This window comes from Hylobates moloch, unplaced genomic scaffold, assembly GCF_009828535.3.
Source record: "Hylobates moloch isolate HMO894 unplaced genomic scaffold, HMol_V3 SCAFFOLD_12, whole genome shotgun sequence".
In the NCBI taxonomy this organism is placed as follows: Eukaryota; Metazoa; Chordata; class Mammalia; order Primates; family Hylobatidae; genus Hylobates; species Hylobates moloch.
Window position 1 is genome coordinate 63,200,083 of NW_026652287.1, and position 18,316 is coordinate 63,218,398.

General features: G+C 42.4%; 1 long non-coding RNA gene across 1 annotated transcript; it reads right to left on the reverse strand.

Moving 5' to 3' along the window:
- Positions 1–3,586: 3,586 nt before the first annotated feature.
- LOC116477637 (uncharacterized) lies at positions 3,587–17,943 on the reverse strand. The gene is made up of 6 exons (XR_009209155.1): positions 17,824–17,943; positions 17,430–17,523; positions 15,740–15,858; positions 11,603–11,777; positions 6,248–6,354; positions 3,587–5,211 (listed from the first exon to the last, which is right to left on the reverse strand). It is a non-coding gene; the product is annotated as an uncharacterized LOC116477637 (long non-coding RNA).
- Between the last annotated feature and the right edge of the window lie 373 nt (positions 17,944–18,316).

The window sequence follows — 18,316 nt, forward strand, 5'->3', positions numbered from 1 at the left end:
ACTGATAAAAAGGTCAGCTTATCAAGAAGATCTAACAATTATAAATATGTATGATCTAACATGACCACTTTGGGGTGGCGTTTTTCCCAGAATGCAAGGTTGGTTTAACATTTAAAAAATAAATGTAATTCACCATATTAAGAGAATAAAGGAGAAAAGCCATAGGCAGTGCCTGTGTTCATTATGGAGGTGTAATTGTACTAAGTACCCTACAAACTGTCAAAACTGGTAATATGTGATGTCTACATGATGGGAAGTCACCGTAGTCTGGTGGTTAAATGTATGAGCTCTGGAATCAGACAACCAGGGTTCAAATTCCACCCAGTGTGGAATGTGAGCCACTAGTACACATGTGACACAAGGAAGGTTTTATGGCTTAAATGCTGTCTTACTAAATTTGTAAAAATAAGTGAAGATAAACTGCCTGCCAGGAAAGAATGTGTTGTGGTATCCTCGTTGCCACCTCAGAAAGCCTAGCAGCTCCCTGGAGATGCTTGGGATACTCGCCTGTCCTGGGTGGCCACAGAAAAGGTGCACCCAGCTCCTGGAACTGAAGAAGAGCTAGGGAGGCCCCTGGAGGAGCTGGTGTTGGAGCCTTGACCTACCAGCCTGGAGGAGTGGGGATAGGTGGTGAGGGTGAACTGGTGTCATCTGCAGCAGTTGTCTGAAAGGAACAGGCTGAGGTGAATTCGCCCTGTGGCACTGAGGTGCCTGCAGACATGGAAGTGACAGTTATGTAGGCTCCTGGAGTTCAGTCTTGGACAGTCCCACCTTGCCACCGAGACTGTCTGGTGCCAAACACCTGCAACCCATGGTAGGAATGCCAAGAAGTACTAGAGAGTCCTGCCGGGGTTCAGCCTCTGGACCTCTTGCCCTTTGGTGCTTTTCCTCATGCATTTTGCTGGCAATATGCCCTTAGCTGGGGCACTTTTTCTCTGTCGCATGTCCCATGTGTCACATGCATCAAGCTGAACAGTACCTGGTTTGCCATGGAGGTAGCAGGTAGTTAGGAGACCTCTCCAAATGTCCATCCTCCCAGGACCTGGCAGCGCACAAACTATCCTTCATAGGCAACTTGCTTAGCAAGCTTTGCCCTCCTCCTGCTCGCATGCCTGGCCATGCTATCATGCACTCGTTCAACCTGACCCAGCATGCTCCCCCTTCTGGCTGGGATCACTCCACTTTGGCTTTTTCCCTGGTGGTCCTACTGGGATCCTGGTGTCATATACCCCTAAAGGACAGTGTCCCATCAGGAAGTCTCAGTGTTACTCTCTGATGATCCTAAGGGGACTCTCTGAAAATGACATTGCTGCCTGCTTGTACCACAAAGTGGCCACTCCAGAATGACAAAGATCCCCCCTCCAAGGCACAAATGGACTCTCCTCCCTCGTCACCTGATCAGGCAGTCACCTCTAAGGCCTGGGACAGCCACTCACACCTCCCCCTAGATCCTTGCTCAAAGGAGACCGAGATGAAGATACCAGGGGCATGAAGGAAACAGATACTGAAGGAGGAAGATCCTCAGTGTGGAGAAGACAGAGTTAGAGAAAAGGGGCCCCTATAGCAGTGGGAGAGTACCATCAGCATTTAGGTCCCTAGCAACCAACAGAAGCATCACATATTTGGGAGCAGTCCTGGACCCTTGAAGATAAGCCTCTATTCCAATCACTCAGAAGACAGCTGAGGTTAGATTTTGCAGATGTCTTCTATGAGTTCCTTCACAAAAAATCATGCCATCACCAGCCCAGATAGTCCTGCCTGCTGGAGGCTTCCTGCCTCTTCATGGCAGTGAAGGAGGTGCAGCAGCACTGTATGGCCAGCCACATTCTCCTTCCTGCTGCCAGAGAAAGGAAGAACTTGATGAAGGCCATTATCAACTCAGCTCTCCAGCCACATTGAAGTCAAAGACAACAACTCACAGAGAAAAGCTTTCAGATACTCAGTCAATGAGAAATTCTCCACTCACATCTGCCAGTTGTAGGCTCTGTAAACAGAAATTGTCAATGCCCCTGCTGCTGTCATTGCTGCCCCCATTGCCACTGTTGTGAGAGTGAGGAGAGCTGTCCCCATTTCCTACCTTCCCTGCATAGTTACTGCAGAGACCTAAGCTTGGAGAACCTGAACACGAAGGGAACCTCAAGGTGGGAGAAAAATTCGAAGGCCCCTTCAGACAGCACAGCAGCTCAGCCTGCCTGTTCTCCCTATCTGCTGTGGAGGCCACAGATCCTTTGCCATTGGTCACCTTTTCCTTGCAGATTCCAGAAACTACCAAATTAGCAGTCACTGACTTGGCTGGCCTGTTAGGCCACCCATACTCTCTGCCCCTGTACCTACACACACATCAGATACTGATCATGAAATGAGATGCACAGTTCCTGACTCTCCTTTTGCTCTTCCTGCTATTTCTCACTTTGGATTCCAACCTATATTTGCTATTCCACTTAATAATGAGAACAGGGGCCCTCTGCATTCCAATCCGTCAGTCATAGTTGCAGGATCCTCTACTTCTTCCTAACCCACACGTGCTAGAACTTTCTCCCTCTCCTTAAAGCTTGCCTTCTGCAGAATGGAGTCATATACACCTGTGCATGTGGATTCTCCTCCTCTTTTCTTACAGACCCCTCCTCAAGTTGCTTGCACCAGTACCCCTGTCTTTACCAGCCAACCCATCACTGCTTCTGCAGTCACTTCTAGCATGCCAGGCAGCCTGTCTGCAGACTGGACTTCCCAGCCTGCTTGGACTGTGTTATAATTGATGTGGATAGTACTCTTCCTTCCAAGCTTTCTTCTTCAGGTCTCCCTCAAGATCCGGGGTGAGCTTTCTCCCATTGGACCAGATGCATCCCAGTGTGGAGCAGATATCCCCTGCAAAGGCCACCATCCCCACCAGCCCATCTGGTTTTATGGTCTGCAGCCCTACTTGAACTTCTAAGCTTGCTTTCGATTCAGGAAACACTTATCAGCTGAAATCTGGGGGTCCTGATTCAGGGCCTTGCCAGGGAACCTCTCTCCCCAATGCCTGTCTTTTCTGGCCCACCTACCACTGATTCTGCAGTCACCTTCACTCCAGTATACAACCCGTCTTCAGACTCGGTGTCTCCGCCTGACTTTGCCTCTAAGGAAATCAACATAGGTACCATGCCCATTTCCCCATCTATTATCATCCTATCTCTGCCTGCAATGTTAACAGCTGTTTCCCTTTGAGAAACCTGCCAGCCCCTGAAAACCCTTCATACTTAACCTCTACTGCAGCCCTAGAACCCAATGGCAGCACAACTCAGTTGGCTTTTGGGAACTAGACACTCCCGTATCCACCTTGGCATCAGTGTCAGCATTCAGCCAGCCCATGGTGGTGCCTCGGGTGTTTTACCCATTGGTGTGGCCACTCTTACTCTTGCCATGAAATGCTACCAGAAAGCACAACACTGATGACTATTGCTCATTTCTTGCTGATGCCAATCCAAACCAATTTGTGTTTGTGGGATCTGAAGCCCTTATGGATAGCAAAAGCTTTGGGGTCATTGGATCTACCACCCAGTCTACCACCACATCTAGATCACTTAGCTTTGGAGCAAAATGGCTGGGGGACAGCCAGTGCCATAGCTCATGATGGGGAAGGCTTAGACCTGAGCACCAGGGTCCTGTCAGCCCTGATGCACCCCTGCTGCAACTGGAGAAGCCCGCACTGCTGAGAGCAAATCAAATCTGTCCTGGGAAACACTTTCCTTCCCACCTGTAGTTAGAGCACCTGGTGCCAGCCCAGCCAAAACACTCCTACCACTACTGGAAGATCTGTGATCACTGAGAAGGAGTGTTTCAGAAGACATGGTTGCTCCCCCTTTTGTTCAGATCACCTAGGACCTGTTTGGCCAGAGCGCTTGTGTTCCAGTGGAAGGGACCAGCACCATACCTGTGCTGAGATCCTTCTCTTCCTGCCCCAGTCAAGCCATCTGGGGCACACCTAACTAAAGTACACCTGTTGCAATATAAGGGACTAGCACTGCATCTATGCTTAGATGCCTTTACATTCCTACCTATAGCCAGAACACCTGAATCCCACCTGTCCAGGGCACATGTGTTGCAATGGAAGGGGCCAACATCATAACTATTTTTGGAGAGTCTTCTCTTCCTGCATATGGTCTAAGTACTGGGGCCCACCTGGCCAGAGCAAACCTGCTGGAGATACCTGCACCACTGAGAAGAAATGCATGCCACATGATATATCCATTCATTCCTTCCATCAGACACCTAGGGCCCACCTGTGCTGTTTGAAGGGCTGGCATTTCACCTGTGATTAGAGATGCTGCTGGCAGAGGACCTGGGGTACACAGTCTGGAGCACAGGCGATACACTGGGCGGAGGCAGCCCCATTTCTGTGCTCCAGGGTATTTGTATGCTCACCATCATTCACAGCTGCTGGCGTGGTCTTGCTCAGGGCACATCTGTTACAGTCTCACAGGAGAACACCACACATACACTTTTAGGGAGACACTTCTATTCCTGCACTCACTCAGAATACCTGGGCTCTATCTAGACAAAGTAGCCCTTTGACTTGGTATAATGAACACCACTGAGAAAATACCTGGCTATGGGCCAGTTTTCCATTAGTCTTAGACTGGCAGGACCCCTTGCTGCCTATAGATATCCCATTTTCTCTTGCCCATTTGCCTTAACAAGTCCCGTTCTTTCTTTCCCAGATTGCTATACAAATATAATATAATATAATATAATATAATATAATATAATATAATATAATATAGCCTTGTTCTTGTTCATTAATCCTCTGTGCTAAGCTTCAGAACTTTTGCTCCGTCTTTCAGAGCAAATGTACCTCCAGCATGAGCATGGAAGCAGCAGTCTCGCTTAGGACACCTTTGTCACCTGCCCAGGCTTCCTTTGGAGACCGAAGTTTGAGATCACCAACTCATTCACTTTCTTCTAGTGAAAGAAACAATATCTCATCAACTCTAAGCAAAAGCTATCCAGAAGTAGCTGAGAGTGGTGGGGAACCACAATTTGCCATAAATGGACCTTGCTCCATTAGGAAGAGGCTCTGCCTCTTCCAGTTATGTCAAACAAACTTAACCTGCCCTCTATCATCCTAAAGAAGGCTGGCAGCCCAACCCTTCAGGGTGTTTTGTATATATGTTAAAGGCTGTGGGTTCAGATGAGACTGGTCAGAAGTCAACACACTGGCCTTGAGGCGGTCTACTGTGGAAAGAAGAAAAAGATCAGTAAGTATCCACCACACCATACCCAGTTTCAACTTCTCAGTCTGGTAGAACCAAGCTATGGGCCAGTTTTCCTCCCGTCTTACACTGGCAGGACCCCCTGCTGCCTGTAGCTGCCTCCTTTTGTCTGGCCCATTTGCCTTAATGGGCCCTTTTCTTTCTTTCCTAGATTGATAAACACACACACACACACACACACACACACACACACACACACATATATACACACACACATATACATTATATGTGTGTGTATATGTATATACATATATACATCGCGCATGTGTGTGTATATATATAGAGAGAGAGACAGAGAGAATGCCTTGCTTTTGTTCATTGATCCTCTGCTCACATATCTTTTCTCTTTTACTCAACTGTGGAAGAAGAATTGACTTCTTTCTGTAAGTGGTGCTGTGTTGAGGCAGATGTAACTTTTCAAAGTTCTATGGCTCAGCAAATAGGATGTGGCATAGCCACACTTTACAACTGCACAGGCCGACATCTTACATCTCTGTGTTTTGATGTAAGGGATAGCAGCCATGAGGAAGGGAAGCTCAAAGGAGGAAGGGATGGGTGACCCTCCCTTGCCTTTTCCCTCTGTGCTCCTCTTCCATCACTCTGATTTGGTCGTAGGCCAGACCACCCCTGATGTGTGTTAGGGAAACGAAATTAACAAATTTGGTTGAAAATAATTAAATGTCTCATTTGTGTCTTTCTCTTTCATTTAGACTTAAGAAAATCATCTCCACGTATTCACACCTAGACCAGAGAGGATGGGTATGGCATAGAGGCCCTTGTGTCTAGAAGAAAAAAAGGAAGAAAAAGCTTATGGCTCCTTTGTGATTATTGGAAATTTTAAGACTAGGATGTCACATATTATATAGAAGTGTTTTCATGCTCCATGAAAATTCAGAAAAGATCATTTTTTCAAGAAAATACCTAGATAAGGTCTATTTGGAAAAGTAATTGGTCTGGCTCTAGTATAAAACCCTAAAATAGCAAATTATAGTCCTTACCATTTTATCTGAATCTAGCTGGCTGTGGAGTCCTGCTGTGTCTCCAGTAGACTTAATTCCTGAAAATACAATCTTTCCTAAGATAATTCACTATTCAGGAGAACGAGCTGAAGCTGGGGGAAAAAGAAAAATGTAAGCATTTCGCTTAGCTTAGACATATTATTTTACTAAATACTTATTCAGAGTTGATTCTACACTAGACATTGTGCTTGAGCCTAGTGACATATAGCTGAAAGGCATCTATTGCCTCAAAGGAATTTACAATATAGTAGGAGTGATGGGTGAATATATCAAAAGTAAAATTGGAGGGGTTACTAGTAGGGATATGGGAGCAGTAGGAACAAAAAACTAAGAATATCATTTCTTCAGAAACTAACAACTAGACTAACAACAATGAACAAAAAAAATAGTAAATCCTTCCCTATTGATAATTACTTTAAATATAAATAGATTAAATTTCTCAATCAAAAGACACAGAGTAGCTGGATGGATAAAAAGAATTACCCAACTATATTCTGTTTACAGGAAACTCACTTTAGATTTAAGGACATACATTGTTTGAAAGTGAATGAATGGAAAAAGATATTCCATGCAAATAGTAACCAGAAGTGAGTCAGGTGGCTACACTTATATTAGACAAAATAGACTTTAAGTCAAAAACTACCATAAGAGACAGAGAAGGACATTATATAATGATACATGGGTTAATTCATCAGGAAAATATAACAATTATAAATATACATGAACCAAACATAAGAACACCTAAATATATAAAGCAATCATTGGCAGGAGTAAAGAGAGAAATAGACACTTTATAATAATAATAGGAGACTTCAATTCCTAACTTTCTGTATGGATAGAACATGCAGACAGAAGATCAATTAGTAAAATCAAGACTTAAACAACACTGAAGACCAAATAGGCCTAACAGGCATATACAGAACATCTCACCCAATAGCAATAGAATACACATTATTCTCAAGCCCACATAAAATATTCTCGGGTATAGATCAATTATAATTTTATCTAGATCTGGCTGGCTATAGAGTCCTGCTATGTCTGCACTAGACTTAATTCCTGAAAATACAGTCTTTTCTAAGATAATTCACAGTTTAGGAGAGCCAGCTGAAGCTAAGGAAAAAGATCAAATAACAAGATCATATCAAGTATATTTTCTGAGCAAAGTGGAATGAAACTAGAAATTAACACCAGAAGGAAAACTGGAAAATTCACAAATATGTGGAAATTGAACATTGAGTACACTTCCAAACTCATTTTATGAGGCCAACATTACCCTGACACCAACGCCAAAGACAGCACAACAAAAAACTCTTGGCCAATATCCCTGATGAACGTAGATGTGAAAATCCTTAGCAAAATATTAGCAAATTGAATTTAACAGCACATTAAAATAATCAGGCACCATAATCAAGTGGGATTTATCCCTGAGATGCAAGGATGGATCAATATACGAAAATCAATTAATGTGATTTACTGCATTAACATAATAAAGATAAAAATCATTTTATGTGGCTCTGAAACCCAATGGCAGCACAACTCAGCTTTTGGAAATTGGAATATGCAGAAAAGGCATTTGATGAAATTTGACACCCTTTCATAAGGAAAAATATCTCAACAAATTAGGTTACATGGAATGTATCTCAACACAGTAAAGGCCAATAGGAAAAGGCCATAGCTAACATACAGTCAACAGTGAAAAACTGAAAGCTTTTCCTCTAAAATTAAGAACAAGGCAAGGATTCCTGCTCTTACTACTTCTATTTAACTTACTACTGGAAGTCCTGGCCAGAGCAATTAAGCAAGTAAAATAAATAAAAGGCATCCAAATTAGAAAGAAAGATGTAAAACTGTCCATGTTTGCAGAGGACATGATCGTACATATAGAGAATTCTAAAGAATCCATAAGAAACCTGAGAACTCAGCCTGGGCGCGGTAGCTCACGCCTGTAATTCCAGCACTTTGGAAGGCCAAGGTGGCCAGACCATGGGGTCAGGAGTTTGAGACGATCCTGGCCAACATGGTGAAACTCCATCTCTACTAAAAATACGAAAATTAGCTGGGTGTTGTGGCGGGCGCCTGTAATCCCAGCTACTTGGGAGACTGTGGCAGGAGAATCGTTTGAACCCGGGAGGAGGCAGAGGTTGCAGTGAGCTGAGATTGTGCCATTGCGCTCCAGCCTGGGAGACAGGGCGAGACTCTGTCTCAAAACAAAACAGGCTGGGCATGGCTTACACCTGTAATCCCAGCACTTTGGGAGGCCAAGGCAGGTGGATCACGAGGTCAAAAGATCGAGACCATCCTGGCCAACATGGTGAAACCCTGTCTCTACTAAAAGTACAAAAAAATTAGCTTGGCATGGTGGTGTGTGCCTGTAGTCCCAGCTACTCGGGAGGCTGAGGCAGGAGAATCGCTTGAACCTAGGAGGGGGAGGTTGCAGTGAGTGGAGATTGTGCCACTGCAGTCCAGCCTGGGCGACAGAGTGAGACTCCATCTCAAAAAAAAAAAAAAAAAAAAAAATACTGCTCGAAAAAGGCAGAATTCAAAAAATGAAAAGGTAAACCATAATAAGAAAAAATATTTGCAAAATATGTGTCTAACAAAGGACTGCTACAACTCAATAATAAAATATCAGTCCATTCAACAAAAAATTGGCAAACATTTAGCTATACTGACCAAGATAAAAGGAGAAAAGATTCAAATTACCAAAATCAGAAATGAAAGAGGAAACATTACTACCAACATTATAGAAATTAAAAGAACTATAAAGGAATACTATGAACAATTTTATACCTAGAAATTATATAATTTAGGTGAAATGAACAAATCCCTAGAATCATAGAAACTATGAAAGCTAACTTGAGAAGAAATAGGATAATCTAAATAGGCATACAACAAGTGAGGAGTAATTAATTCATAATCAAAAAACCACCCACAAAAAATTCCAGGTCCAGGCCAGGAGGAGTGGCTCACTCCTGTAATCCCAGCACTGTGGGAGGCCAAGCCATGCAGATCACTTGAGGTCAGGAGTTCAAGACCAACCTGGTCAGCATGATGAAACCCATCTCTACTAAAAATACAAAAAAAAAAAAAAAATTAGCCAGGTGTGGTGGTGCATGCCTGTAGTCCCAGCTACTCGGGAGGCTGAGGCAGGAGAATCACTTGAACCCAGGATGCGGAGGCTGCAGTGATCCAATATCACTCCACTGCACTGCACTCCGGCCTGGGCAACAGAGCAAGACTCCATCTAAAAAAAAAAAAAAAAAAAAAAAAATTCCGGGTCCAGATGGCTCTACTGCTGAATTTTGCTAAACATTTAACAAAGAATTAATACCAATTCTTTGTGAACTGTTCATTTTATGGACAGTTAACTCATTTTATGAAGCCAGTATTACCTTGATACCAAAACAAGACAAAGACATCATAAGAAGAGTAAAGTACAGGCCAATATGATTCTTATGGATATGAGAATATGGATTCAAAACTCTCAACAGAATACTAGTAAACAAAGCCCAGCAATATGTAAAAAGAATGTATGCCAGCAATGCCAGGTTGGTTTAACATCCAAAAATAAACTATTGTAATACATAATATCAGTAGAACAAAAAACAAATCATATGGTCATTTCAACACATGCAGAAGAAGCATATGACAAAATTCAACATCTTTTCATAATAATAATTTTTTAAATTATTTTTATTTTTTAATATAGAGATGGAGTTTTGCCATGTTGCCCAGGCTGTTCTCAAACTGCTGAGCTCAAGCAATCTGCTGGCCTTGGCCTTCCAAATTGCTAGGATTGCAGGTGTGAGCCACCATGCCTGGCCATAATAATAATTTTTTTAAAACTCAACAAAGTAGTATAAAAATGAACTTCCTCAACCTGATAAGAGCAAGTACAAAAAACCCACGGCAAACATCATAATGATTAAAGTTGGATGCTTTCCCTCTAAGTTTACAAACAAGATTATAGGCTGGGCATAGTGGCTAATGTCTGTAATCCTACCACTTTGGGAGGTTGAGGCAGGCAGATTGCTTGAGCCCAGGAGTTCAAGACCAGCCTAGTTAACATGGTGAAACCCTGTCTCTACAAAAATCACAAAAAAATTAGCCAGGCATGGTGGTGGGCACCTGTAGTCCCAACTACTTGGGAGGCTGAGGTGGGAGGATCACCTGAGCCCAGGAGGTCAAGGCTGTGGTAAGCTGTAATCGTGCCACTGCATTCCAGCCTGGGTGACAAAGTGAGACTCTGTCTCAAAAAAACAAACAAACAAAACAAAACAAAAAAACAAGATTATAATGTCTACTCTCATCACTTTTATTTATTATTGTACTTGAGTCTCTAGCTAGGGAAATTTGCAGATTAGAGTTATTTTGTGGGGAATGTCCAAAAGAATCCAGTGAAAAATCTATTAGAACTAATAAACTAGTTCAGCAGTATTATAAGATATAAATTGATATACAAAAATCAATTGTATTTCTATACACTTGCAATGAATCATCCAAAACCAAAATTAAGTAAACGACTTCATTTACAATAACATCATAAAGAGTAAAACATTTAGGAATAAATTTAACAAAAACATTTTCAAAATATACTCTGAAAACTACAAAACATTGTTTAAAGAGAGTCAAAAATATCTACAGAATAGGAAAAAGAATGCACATTCACGAATAAGAAGGCTTGATATTGTTTAAGATGACAATATTCCCCAAACTGATCTACAGATTCAGTGCAATCTCTAGCAGAATCCCAGCTGACCACTTTGTAGAAAGTGATAAGGTGATTGTAAAATTCTTATGGAATTGCAAGGAATCCTAAGTAGCCAAACATTTTGAAAAAGAAAAACAGCCAGGTGCGGTGGCTCACGCCTGTGATTCTAGGACTTTGGGAGGCCAAGGCGGGCAGATCACCCGAGGTAAGGAATTCAAGACCAGCCTGACCAACATGGTGAAATTCCGTCTCTACTAAACATATAAAAACTAGGCCAGGTATGGTGGCTCATGCCTGTAATCCCAGCACTTTGGGAGGCCAAGGCAGGCAGATCACAAGATCAAGAGATCGAGACCATCCTGGCCAACATGGTAAAACCCCGTCTCTATTAAAAATATAAAAATTAGGCAGGCGTGGTGGCACGTGCCTATAATCCCAGCTACTCGAGAGGATGAGGCAGGAGAATTGCCTGAACCAGGGAGTCAGATGTTGCAGTGAGCCGAGATCACGCCACTGCACACCAGCCTGGTGACAGAGTGAGACTCCATCTCAAAAAAAAAAAGAAAAAAAGAAGAAGAAGAAGAAGAAAGACAGAAAAAGAAAAACAAAGTAGGAGAACTCACACTTATTGATTTCAAATCTTACTGCAATGGCAATGGGCCAAGCATGGTGGCTCATGCCTGTAATACCAGCACTTTGGGAGGTCAAGGTGGGAGCATTGCTTGAAGCTGGGAGGTCGAGGCTGCAGTAAGCCATGCTCCTATCACTGCACTCCAGCCTGGATGACACAGCAAGGCCCTGTCTCAAAAACAACAAAAACAAAACAAAAGAAAACAAGAGTTATTGCAATGCAATAGTAATCAAGACTGTGTGGTATTGGCACAAGGATAGACATATAGATCAATAAAATAGAATTGTCTACAATTGCATGAAATAAACCCATAAATCTTCTGTTCGATTTTTTAATTATTTCAATCATTTTGTTACATTTCTCTGATAAATTTCTGAATTGCTTTTCGGTATTATCTTGGAAATCACTGTGTTGCCTTAAAACTGCTGTTCTGAATTCCTGATCATAGAGCTTGCCTATTGTCATCTTGCTAGGGTTGGTCACTGGCTCCTTACTTTGTCCGTTTGGGGAGGTCATGGTTCCCTGTCTGCTGTTGTTTCTTGTGGATCTACATCTATGTCTTTGCATTGAAGAATGTGTTAGTTATTTCAGCTTTCTCTGTCTGGTTTGTTTTTGTTTTTCTTAGATATGTTTGCTTAGAGATTCTTTGCAGTTTATCTGTCGAGTATCTTCTTCACTAGGTCACTCTCTCCTTTATGGTGCTAGGTGGCACCTTAAGCCCAGGTGTGTCTTTGCTCTAGTGAACATTTTGAGCTTTGCCCATCCTGAATGAGGGAGGTCCCAAAGGGGCTACCCTGGCAGGGTGGGAAGGCTGACTAGGGGTTTCTGCCCAGGAGACCCTCTTATTTGAGTTCTGGGATATTGCTGGTGATTATCTTTGTGCTGGATATTTGTTTCTGTTTTCTGTGGTGAGAGTGAAGCCAGCTTGCTTCTACTCTACCATTTTGGACCTAGTACCAGTATAAAACCCATATATCTTTGGTCAACTGATTTTTTAATAAAGGTGCTGAGACCATTCAATGGGGGAAAAGTAATCTTTCAACAAATAGTGCTGGGGCAACTGGATAGTCACATGCAAAAGAATAAAGCTGGACCATTGCCTTGCACCATATACAAAAATTAACTCAAGGTGAATCGACTACATAAATTAAGAGTTAAAACTATAAAACTCTTAGAAGAAAACATATAGAAAAAGCTTCATGACATTGATTTTGGGAATGGTTTCTTAGATGTGACAGCAAATAACAAGCAAAAGATAAACTAGATAAATTTTTTGCTACATTAAAATGAATAACTTTTGTGCTTCAAAAGATAGCATCATGAAATTGAAAGTAAACCCATAGGATTTTACTTTCCCATAGAATGGGGGAAAATATTTGCAAATCATATACTTGGTAAGAGGCTTATACTCATAATGTATAACTCTTACAACTCAATAATAAAAGATAAAAACCTATTTAAAAATAAGCAAAGGATACAAATAGACATTTCTCCAAAGAAGACATACAAATGGTCAATTTGCAAACAAAAAGATGGTTAGCAACATTAGTCATTAGAGAAATGCAAATCAAAACCACAATGATGTGCCATTTCATACCCACTAGGATGGCTAGAATCAAAAAGTCAGATAACAAAAAGTGTTGGAAAAAACCTGGGGAAGTTAGAACCTGGAACCTCGAACACTGTTGGTGGGAATGTTGAACGGTGTAGCCACTTTGGAAAATGATCTATCAGTTTCTCAAACTATCAAAAAGAGTTACTGTATTACCCAGTAATTCTACTTCAAAGCATGTACCCAAGATAAATGAAAGCAACCCAAGCCCACACAAAAACTTGTATATGAGTGTTTGCAGCATTATTCATAATGGCTAAAAGGTAGAAACAATCCAAATGTCCAGGTGATTAATGGGTAAACAAAAGTACTACATCCAGATAATAGAATGTTATTTGGTCATAAAAACACATATTATTTAGCCATAAAAACACCCACGCTACAACATGGATGAATCTTGAAAACATTATGCCAAGCGAAAAAAGCCAGGCACAAAAGACCATATATCATACGGTTCCATTTATATGAAATGTCCAGAACAGGGGATCCATAGAAACAGAAAGCAGATCAGTGGCTTCCAAGGGTTGAAGGATATAGGCTCGTAGCTGAAAAGTAGAGGGTTTTCTTGAGATGATAAAAGGTTCTAAAATGGACTCTAGTAATGGTTGTACGTATCTATAAATATACTACAAAACACTGAATTATACACTTTGAATGAGTAAGTTATATGGCTATGTGAACTATAGCCCAATAAAGTGTAAAAACAAAACAAAAATTACCAATATCATGAATAAAAACGGGGCATGAATGCAGATCTGAAAGATTATTAAAAGTACAAAAAGGAATTAAAAATATCTTTCCAAAAAGAAAACTGCAGGTCCAAATGATTTTAATGGTGAATTCTATCAAACATATAAGAAAGATGTTTTACCAGTATTAAACATACTCTTTCAGAGAATAAAGAAAGCAATTTTTCCTAACTCATTCTGTGTAACTGACATTACCCTAATATAAAAACCTAGCAAGAAAGGGATACAATAGATTAATAAACCTCATGAACATAGACATAAAATTCTTTTTTTTTTTTCTTCTCGTTCTGTCACCCAGGCTGGAGTGCAGTGGCACAAGTGCTCACTGCAACCTCTGCCTGGGAGGTTCAAGCAATTCTCCTGTCTCAGCGTCCCGAGTAGCTGGAACTACAGGCATGCACCACCACTCCCGGTTAATTTTTGTATTTTTAGTAGAGACAGGGTTTCACCACGTTGGTCAGGCTGGTCTCAAACTCCTGACCTCAGGTGATCCACCCACCTCAGCCTCCCAAAGTGCTGGGATTACAGGCATGAGCCACTGCGCCCGGCTGACATAAAATTCTTTCACAACATCTTTGGGAATTAAATTCAACCAAATAGAAAAGAATGACCTAGCACGACCAAGTAGGGTTTGTCCCAGATATGTAAGGTTGGTCTAACACTCAAAATTTAAAATGTAATTCACCACATTAAGAGAACAAACAAAAAGTCATATGATTATCTCAATAGCTTTGGACAGAGTAATTGAAAAAAATTCTAATTCTGAATATCCATCCCTTCTCAAATATATGATTTACAAGTATTTTTTCCAATTGCCTGGGTTGTCTTTTCACTCTGTTAGATAGTGTCTTTTGATGCACAAAACTTTTTAAGATGTATTTTTTTGTGGCCTGGCACATTTGTTTTTGTAGTTATGGCAAGAGTTCTGAGATTAATTTTAATACACCTTTGACTCCAGACACAATAGTTCACAAGCAATCATTACTTAATTTATAAAAACATCTTTTCTATGACAACATGGGTTTCAAGTAATAGTTTTAGTTTTCTTTCCAACTTTTATTTTAGGTTTAGGGGAGTACATATGCAGATTTGTGACATGGGTTGAAAAAATGTAACACCTCTTTGAAAAAATTTCTCAGTATAGAAAGAATTGGAGGGAACAGCCTTTACATGATAAAGCACATCTATAAAAGCCTTAAGTTAATAGCACACTGAGCACTTCCCCTGCCCATCAGGAGTTGGAAAAGGTTATCTATTGTCTCTACTTGTATTAAACATTTTACTGGAGATCACAGTAACTGTAAAAGGTAAGAAAAATAAAATCATACAGATTAAAAAGAATATGCATAGAAAACACAATTGTATATGTAGAAAACACTATCCGATATACAAAGAAACTACAAGAGATAAGAAAGGAATTTACTGAGGTGCCATATAGAAAAGCAATTATTTTTGCTGTATCCTACTACATACCAATAGATAGATAGATAGACATAGATATATATGTGCATGTATATATACACATATGAGTACATGCATATATATGTATATATAAATGCCCATCTATATGTACACACACACATACACACAAAATGCATACCATGATAGTGGACTGGAAAAAGGTAAGTCATCCACTTAAGATGACATTTAAGAAAGGTAAGTCATCCATTTCAACCAGGACTCTGAAAGTTGTCTATGAAATTATTACCAGAGATATTGGTGTCCATGGGGCATAAGGCTTTTAAGCCAGGATAGATCCTGCACCCACCTGATGTCATCTCATGTCCTTGCCCCCAGGAGGAGATGCCACACACAACTGTGTAGGTAGCTGCAAAGCTCAGCAAGAAAAGAAATGCCCAGTTTTGCTGTGCAGACAATTGTTGGTCTCTGCAAACGTAGAAGGTAAGAAAGAGAAATAAAAGGCATGCAGGTGGAAACAGAAGTAAAACTGACTTTATTCATACATGATGCATGGAAAATATATGTAGAAAACCCAGAGGAATCTGCAAAAAAATCTATCAGAAATAAACAGTGAATTTAGCAAGATCCCAATAATATAAGGTGTGTGTGTATATATGTATGTGTGTATACAAGTACTATATATACACATATATATTTAATGCATTTTCTGTGTTCTACCAATGAACTATTTGAAAATAACATTTGCAAATCCCATAACATACTTAGGGATAAATTAGCAAAAGCCAAGTAAGACCTATACACAGAAAACTACAAAAGAGTAGCTGCAAACTTTCTCTGTAAAGGGCCAGGGAGTAAATAATATAGGTTTTACAGGTCACGCATGATCTCTGTCACATATTTTCTGGAATTTTCTGTTGTTTTTAAAGACCTTTTAAAGACATTAACATCATTCTTAGCTAACTGGACTTACAAAAACAGGCTATGAGTGGGGCATGGTGGCTCACACTCGTAATTCCAGAACTTTGGGAGGCCAAAGCAGGCGGATCATTTGAGGTCAGGAGTTCGAGACCAGCCTGACCAACAAGGTGAAACCCATCTCTGCTTTATGCAAAAATTGGCCGGGCGTGGTGGTGGGCGCCTGTAATCTCAGCTACTCAGGAAGCTGAAGCAGGAGAATCGCTTGAACCCGGGGGTGGGTGGAGGTTGCAATGAGCCAAGATCGTGCCACTGCACTCCAGCCTGGGTGACAGAGCGAGACTCCCTCTCAAAAATAAAACTAAAACAGACTATAGGCCACATTTGGCCCATGGGCTGAAATTTGCTGACCCTTGGTATAAAACATTGCTGAGAAAAAAATGTAAAAGTTTATAATATATAGAGATATATCCCATGAGATGGATTAGAAAAGTTAGTATTGCTAAGTTTTCCATTTTGGCCAAACTCTGAAATCTGTTTTGTGGAATTATTGCAGGAGATCCTGGTCTCTTGGGGCACAAGGATTTTAAGCCAGGGTGAATCTTGCACCTACTTGATGTGCCATCTCCTACGCTTGCTGAGACAGCTGTATGGTTGGCTGCTGGGGTCCATTTGAAGAGAAAAGCCCTGTGGGATATGCTGACAAGTGGAACTCCCTGCCCTACATCGTCTGAGGAAACTGGAACCCAGCCAAAGAAGACCTTCCAGTAGGCAGTGCCTGTGATCACTGTAGGTGTGCATGGTGCTAAGAACCCTACAGGCTATAAAAAATAGTAATGCACGATGCACACATGATAAGGAGGCATCACAGTACAAGTGGTTAAATTCAGGAACTCTGGAATCTGAGAGTCTGGGTCAAATCCTGACAGGGCCACTACCACCTGTGTGAGCCAAGGAAGGTTCTAAAGTTTTACAAATGCTGTTTCACCAAATTTGCAAAATGAAGAGAACCTGCCTGCCAGGTAGAGATATTGTGGAAAGCAGCATCCAGGAAGGTCTGAGCACCTGGTCCCCAAGTCAGAAACCTTCACAGCCCAGATGCGGATGCCCTAAGTTCATACCCTTCTAGGCGACCACAGAGAAGTCCCGCCTGGCTCCAGGACTCGGAAAAGCGCTAGAGAGCTTCCTGGAGGACGCAGCATCCTCCCATGCTACCTGCATAGAGAAGAGAGAAGGGAAACTGGGTCCTCTGTGGCGGCTGCCTGAAAGGAAGCAGCTGGGGACTCTTGCTCCCTGCCTGTGCTGGTGTCTTCTCCCCACCTTAGCCCAGGCCGGCTGCAGCGGCGGGGCTGCCAGGGCGGAGTCAGGAGACAGCACCGCCCGGCCCCTCCCCAGGCACCTTCCCTGTGAGCCAGCTCCCTACCCTGGGAGGATCTGGGGAGTTCCCGCCTCTGGCTTTGGGCAAAGTCTGCCTCCAGAGTCCCCAGCGGCAAGGGCCGGCGCACCCACGCGTACTGGTTGCCAAATCTCCCGCCTTCAGGCCAGGTGCCGAGCGAGCCTCCACAGTCCTGAACAATCTCCACTTAACGGCGGAGAGCCGCTGGGAGCCTAACGCCTGCAACCGAGTGAGCTCGAGTCCGGCTGGGGTCGGACCGTTGGACCTCCCCGTTGGTCCTTTGTTGTATTTCTTGGCGCCCTGAGCTCGCGCAAGCTTTCTCTGCCACGCGTTCCAACGGCCGCTCACTGGCATCGGGCTGAACAGGCTGCGCTTCGCCTCGGAGTTACCACTCCACTCCAAGGATCCAACAGCGCACAAGCTGCTCTTCACGGGCAACTACCTCTGCAAGCTTCACCCCCGGCCCCGCCACGCCCCACAGGGTTCCCTGTCTGGTCTGGATCACCTCGTTCTCCCTGCGCCTCTCTCCTTGGCCTAGCTAGACAAGTGCTTCCCGCGATCCAGCGCGTTTACCCCTCGGTTTCGTCGCGGCTAAGGGGTGGTGGTGTCTGA